This window comes from Puntigrus tetrazona, unplaced genomic scaffold (assembly GCF_018831695.1).
Source record: "Puntigrus tetrazona isolate hp1 unplaced genomic scaffold, ASM1883169v1 S000000003, whole genome shotgun sequence".
In the NCBI taxonomy this organism is placed as follows: domain Eukaryota; kingdom Metazoa; phylum Chordata; class Actinopteri; order Cypriniformes; family Cyprinidae; genus Puntigrus; species Puntigrus tetrazona.
In genome coordinates, this window is record NW_025047683.1 from 2,298,142 (window position 1) to 2,305,218 (window position 7,077).

Sequence of the window (7,077 nt, forward strand, 5' to 3'; positions counted from 1 at the left end):
GGGACCGAAGCGGCGCCTCCTTCGGGCGGCTTCCGTGGTGTGCTCGCCACTCGCCGCCTCCGACGTGGACTCCGCCCCCTCCGCCTCGGACGCCCGCGCGTAACGGAGGTTCGCGCCCGCCTCGCCTCGGGCGCCTCTGCCCGGCGCGCGAACGAGACCTGTTCAGGCCAGCCCAGCAGCAGCACGCGCGCGCCGCTCCAACCTATATCCGACAACGACTCTCAGATCAGACGAGACGACCCGCTGAATTTAAGCATACATTGCCGGAGGAAAAGAAACTAACAAGGATTCTCTAGTAGCGGCGAGCGAAGAGGGAGAGCCCAGCGCTCAATCTCGCCCGGCCACGGCGGCAGGGACATGTGGCGACAGAAGACCGCTTCTCGGCGCTGGTCGGGGGCCCAAGTCCTTCTGATGGAGGCTTAGCCTGTGGACGGTGTGAGGCCGGTAGCAGGCCCCTCCCCGCCGGGTGCGTTCTTCTCGAGTCGGGTGCTTTGGGAATGCAGCCCAAAGCGGTGGTAAACCCATCTATACTAAATACACCGCACGAGACCGATAGTCGGCGGTACCGTGGAGGGAAAGTTGAAAAGAACTTTGAAGAGAGAGTTCAACAGGGCGTGAAACCGCTTAAGAGGTAAACGGGTGGGGTCCGCACGGTCTGCCCGGAGGATTCAGCTCGGCGTGGCCCGCCCGCCCCGCGCGCAAAGCGCGATCCCTTGACCGGGAACGCCGCCTTCGCCCGGGACGCCGCCGCTGGTGCACTTTTCCGAGGCGTGCGCCGCGACCGCCCGGTTTGGCTGGCCAGGAAGGGCCGGGGCGAGGTGGCAGGCGGCGCCAGCCGGGGTCGCCGCTTTACAGAGCCCCCACGCCCGACTTTTTGCCGCTACCCCGGGCCGCGGAAGTGTCCTCGCGCTTTCTCTCTGCCGACGCCGGCTGGGACGGGGCCCCCCCTCGGCGCTGGCGGCGGCCGACCGACCGGACTGTCCTCAGTCCGCCCCGATCGCGCCAGCGCCGCCAGGGCGGGGATCCGCCCTCGCATAAGTGACAGCGCCGAGGTCCGCGTGAGGTCGGGCCACCCACCCGACCCGCCTTGAAACACGGACCAAGGAGCCCAACGCGCGCCGAGTCAAAGGCGTCTCGAGCCCCCACGGCGCAATGAAGGTGGCGGCCGGCGCCGCCGGCTCAGGTGGATCCCCGCCGCGGGGCGCACCACCGCCCGCCTGGCCCGCACCGCCGGCAGGTGGAGCCAGAGCGCGCGCGATGGTACCCAAAGATGGTGAACTATGCCTGGGCAGGGCGAAGCCAGAGGAAATCTCTGGTGGAGGCCCGTGAGCGGTCCTGACGTGCAACCGGTCGTCCGACCTGGGTATAGGGGCGAAGACTAATCGAACCATCTAGTAGCTGGTTCCTCCGGTTTCTCAGGATAGCTGGCCGCCGCCGACAAGCAGTTTTATCCGGCAAAGCTTAATGACAAGAGGCCTTGGGGCCAAACGATCTCAACCTATTCTCAAACTTTAAATGGGTAAGAAGTCTGCTCGCTGGCCTGGAGCCTGGGCGTGGAATGCGAGACGCCAAGTGGGCCACTTTTGGTAGCAGAACTGGCGCTGCGGATGAACCGAACGCTGGTTAAGGCGCCCGATGCCGACGCCATCAGACCCTGGTGAAAAGGTGTTGGTTGATATAGACAGCAGGACGGTGGCCATGGAAGTCGGAACTGGCTTAAGAGTGTGTAAATAACTCACCCGCCGAATCAATCAGCCCTGAAAATGGATGGCGCTGGAGCGCGGGCCCATACCCGGCCGTCGACGGCACGACCACGTTGTATCGAGACAGAGATACGCCGACGAGTAGGGGAGGGCCGCCGCGTGGCGCTGAAGCTCAGGCGCGGGCCCGGTGGAGCCGCGGTGCAGATCTTGGTGGTAGTAGCAAATATTCAAACGAGCTTTGGGCCGGCGGAGAAGGGTTCCATGTGAACAGCAGTTGAACATGGGTCAGTCGGTCCTATGGGGATGGGCGAACGCCGCTCGAAGGGAGGGCGATGGCCTCCGCGCCCCCGCCGATCGAAAGGGAGTCTGGTTCAGATCCCAGAACCCGAGTGGTGAGACGGGCGCCGAGGGCGCCCAGTGCGGTAACGCAAACGAACCCGGAGAAGCTGGGGCCCCGGAAGAGTTCTCTTTTCTTTGAAGGGCCGGGCACTCCTGGAATGGGTTCGCCCGAGATAGGGGCCCACGCCTTCTGAAAGCGCCGCGTTCCGCGGCGGCACCGTCAGCCCTCGCCGCCCTTTGAAAACTGGGAGAAGGTGTGTTCTCTCGCGCCGGCCGCACTCCATATCCGCAGCAGGTCTCCAAGGTGAACAGCCTCTGGCATGTTAGATCAAGGCAGCGTAAGCGGAAGTCGGGCAAGTCAGATCCGTGAACTTCGGGATAAGGATTGGCTCTGGCGGGCTGGGCCGGTCGGGCTGAGGTGCTGCAAGCGGGCTGGGACCGCGCCGACTGGGGAGCGCCGCCCGCGCGCCTTTTCCTGCCTCCTGCTTCGCACAGGCGCTGGCCTCCGCGCCTCCCTTCCTCTGCTTCTCCCGCCCCGCCTCCCGCCCGCCTGCGCCTCTCCCACCCCTCGCGGTCCGGGAAGGTCGGCCGCCCGGGCGGGCCGTGGGGGACGGGTCCGGGTTGGTGGAGGGCTCGCGTCCCCGGGACAGTCGCGTGGCGGGCCGGGCAGGCGGGGGCTCGCCAGCGCGCGCGGCGGCGACTGGGCGTGTGCCGGCCCTTCTCGGATCACCCAGCTACGCCCGCTGGCTGACTCGCCGCGCGCTGTGCGCTGGCCCGCCCCGCCCCCGGGTCAGGCGGGCCGGCGCGCTGGCCGGGCGCTGGCGGGTAACCCGCGCTGGCCTGCCGCGCCAAGCAGCCGGCTTAGAACTGGTGCGACCAGGGAATCCGGACCGTTTAATTAAAACAAAGCATCGCTGGCGTCTGCGGCGCGGTGTTGACGCCGATGTGATTTCTGCCCAGTGCCTGAATGTCAGCGTGAAGAAATTCAACGGCGCTGGTAAACGGCGGGAGTAACTATGACTCTCTTAAGGTAGCCAAATGCCTCGCCATCTAATTAGTGACGCCGCATGAATGGATGAACGAGATTCCCACTGTCCCTACCTGCTATCTAGCTAAACCACAGCCAAGGAACGGGCTTGGCAGAATCAGCGGGAAAGAAGACCCTGTTGAGCTTGACTTCAGTCTGGCACCGTGAAGAGACATGAGGGTGTAGAATAAGTGGAGGCCCCGCCCCGAACGGGCGCCGGCTGGAAATACCACTACTTTATCGCTTCTCACTTACCCGTGAGGCAGGGAGGCGAGCCTCGGCGGGCCTCAAGCTTGAGTTCAGCTCCCGGCGCCGCTCACCGCGCCCCGGGGCGCCGACCTGTCCCGGGACAGTGGCAGGTGGGGAGTTTGATTGGGCGCGTACACCTGTCAAACGGTAACGCAGGTGTCCTAAGCGAGCTCAGGGAGGACAGAAACCTCTCGCTCGGAGCAGAAGGGCAAAAGCTCGCTTGATCTTGATTAGTATGAGTACGGACCGTGAAAGCGGGCCTCACGATCCTTCTGGCTTTTTGGGTTTTAAGCAGGAGGTGTCAGAAAAGTTACCACAGGGATAACTGGCTTGTATGCTGCCGCTCATAGCGACGCCGCTTTTTGATCCTTCTCGGATGTCGGCTCTTCCTATCATTGTGAAGCAGAATTCACCAAGCGCTGATTGTTCACCCACCAATAGGGAACGTGAGCTGGCTTAGACCGTCGTGAGACAGGTTAGTTTTACCCTACTGATACAACGCCGCGGCAATAGTAATCCTGCTCAGTACGAGAGGAACCGCAGGTTCAGACATTTGCGCGCAGTTTGGCTGAGAAGCCACTGCGCGGTTACCATCTGGCGGGATTATGACTGAACGCCTCTAAGTCAGAATCCCGCCAAGAGGCAACGATACCGCTGCGCCAGCGTACTTATTGGCACACGGATAGCCGCCACCGGGCGCCGTGAGGAGAGCCGCATTTAGACTGGACCGGGTGCGGCCGAACGAGCGCCGCCTCACTTCAGACCAAAAACACCGAGTTTGTGGAGAATGTGGTGCAAATGACTCGTGAGACGACCTGATTCTGGGTCAGGGTTTCGTAGTGGCAGAGCAGCTCACTCGCCATGCATCCATTGAAAGTCATCCCCTCAGATCCACCTTTCGTCGTCCGAGGAGGAGGCCCAGCCGGGGCGACTCGGCTGGCATACCCCTCCTCCGCTCCTGGGGTACCAGTGGAGCGAGAGAGTGGCAGGCGGAGAGGGGCAGAGTCCGAGCCGGCGGAGGGGGCGATCTGGGTCGGACGGGGAGCCGCAGCCTCCTCTCCGGAGAAAAACCCTCCAAAACCTAAGTCGATGGGGGGTACCAGTGGCGCGAGGAACCGAGGAACGGGCGGAGAGGGCCGCCCGAGAGAGGGCTGACTCGGTCGGACGGACGGGGAGCCGCGCAGCCCCTCTCCGAAGAAAAACCCTCCAAAACCTAAGTCGATGGGGGTACCAGTGGCGAGAGGAACCGAGGAACGGCGGAGGGGCCGCCCCGCAGAGAGGGCTGACTGGCCGGACGGGGAGCCGGCAGCCCTCTCCGAAGAAAAAAACCTCCAAAACCTAAGTCGATGGGGTACCAGTGGCGGAGAGGAACCGAGGGGAACGGCGGAGAGGGCCGCCCGAGAGAGGGCTGACTCGGGTCGGACGGGGGAGCCGGCGGCTCCTCTCCGAAGAAAAACCTCCAAAACCTAAGTCGATGGGGGGGGTACCAGTGGCACGGTTCTTTGAGAGCGCGTTGTGCTGAGATAGTGACCCCGCTTAATAGTGGGGGAGTACCGGCACGAACGGAGAACAGGTGTGGGTCCTCGAGAACCTTACACGGAGGCTTTTCGAGGTGATGCCCGAGAGGCGAGGTGTGCCGGGCGGGATCGGTCGTGAGCAGGGCCTGATGTCTGTAAGGCTGAGATGAGCTCGGGGTTCGTGAAGGTGCGCTGTCCGAGAAGTGGCGCTTTAACCCGCCTTGATGGGCTGTGAGATGCGCCTGGATGTTTGGACTTAGGTTTTGAACGCTTAAAAATACCCGTGGCGGGGTCGAGGGGAAAGCGCCCGTGAAGTGGGGCTTAACGCGCCGAGATCGCCGTGAGATGCGCCTGATGTTTGGACTTAGGTTTTGAACGCTTAAAAATACCCCGTGGCGGGGTCGAGGGAAAGCGCCCGTGAAGTGGGGCTTAACGCCGCCGAGATCGCCGTGAGATGCGCTGGATGTTTGGACTTAGGTTTTGAACGCTTAAAAATACCCGTGGCGGGTCGAGTGGGAAAGCGCCCGTGAAGTGGGGCTTAACGCGCCGAGATCGGCTGTGAGATGCGCCTGATGTTTGGACTTAGGTTTTGAACGCTTAAAAATACCCGGGTGGCGGGGTCGAGGGGAAAGCGCCCGTGAAGTGGGGCTTAACGCGCCGAGATCGCTGTGAGATGCGCCTGGATGTTTGGACTTAGGTTTTGAACGCTTAAAAATACCTCCGTGGCGGGGGGGTCGAGGGGAAAGCGCCCGTGAAGTGGGGCTTAACGCGCCGAGATCGCTGTGAGATGCGCCTGGATGTTTGGACTTAGGTTTTGAACGCTTAAAAATACCTCCGTGGCGGGGTCGAGGGAAAGCGCCCGTGAAGTGGGGCTTAACGCGCCGAGATCGGCCGTGAGATGCGCCTGATGTTTGGACTTAGGTTTTGAACGCTTAAAAATACCTCCGTGGCGGGGTCGAGGGAAAGCGCCCGTGAAGTGGGGCTTAACGCGCCGAGTCGCTGTGAGATGCGCCTGGATGTTTGGACTTAGGTTTTGAACGCTTAAAAATACCTCCGTGGCGGGGTCGAGGGAAAGCGCCCGTGAAGTGGGGCTTAACGCGGCCGAGATCGGCTGTGAGATGCGCCTGGATGTCTGGACTTAGGTTTTGAACGCTTAAAAATACTCCGGGTGGCGGGGTCGAGGGGAAAGCGCCCGTGAAGTGGGGCTTAACGCGGCCGAGATCGGCTGAAATATGCGCCTGGATGTTTGGACTTAGGTTTTGAACGCAAAAAAATTTCCTCCAGGGTGGCGGGGGTCGAGTGGGAAAGCGTCCGAGAAGTCGCACTTAACCCGGACGAGATCGGCTGAAATATGCGCCTGGATGTTTGGACTTAGGTTTTGAAAGCAAAAAAAAATCCTCCAGGGTGGAGGGGGTCGAGTGGAAAAGCGTCCGAGAAGTCGCACTTAACCCGGACGAGATCGGCTGAAATATGCGCCTGGATGTTTGGACTTAGGTTTTGAAAGCAAAAAAAAATCCTCCAGGGTGGAGGGGGTCGAGTGGGAAAGCGTCCGAGAAGTCGCACTTAACCCGGCTGAGATCGGCTGAAATATGCGCCTGGATGTTTGGACTTAGGTTTTGAACGAAAAAAAATTTCCTCCAGGGAGGCCGGGTCGAGTGGGAAAGCGTCCGAAGTCGCACTTAACCCGGCCGAGATCGTCTGAAATATGCGCCTGGATGTTTGGACTTAGGTTTTGAAAGCAAAAAAATTTACTCCAGGGTGGCGGGGGTCGAGTGGGAAAGCGTCCGGGAAGTCGCACTTAACCCGGCCGAGATCGTCTGAAATATGCGCCTGGATGTCTGGACTTAGGTTTTGAACGAAAAAATTTCTCCAGGGAGGCCGGGTCGAGTGGGAAAGCGCCCGAGAAGTCGCACTTAACCCGCTGAGATCGGCTGAAATATGCGCCTGGATGTTTGGACTTAGGTTTTGAACGAAAAAATTTCTCCAGGGAGGCCGGGTCGAGGGAAAGCGCCCGAGAAGTCGCACTTAACCCGCTGAGATCGGGCTGAAATATGCGCCTGGATGTTTGGACTTAGGTTTTGAAAGCAAAAAAAAATCCTCCAGGGTGGAGGGGGTCGAGTGGGAAAGCGCCCGAGAAGTCGCGACTTAACCCGCCGAGATCGCTGGATGAAGCGCCTGGATGTCTGGACTTAGGTTTTGAAAGCAAAAATTTCTCCAGGGAGGCCGGGTCGAGTGGGAAAGC

At 61.3% G+C, this 7,077-nt stretch overlaps 1 pseudogene; it reads left to right on the forward strand.

The window, feature by feature from the left end:
* Positions 1–216: 216 nt before the first annotated feature.
* Positions 217–4,220, forward strand: LOC122332124 (annotated as a pseudogene).
* Positions 4,221–7,077: the final 2,857 nt, after the last annotated feature.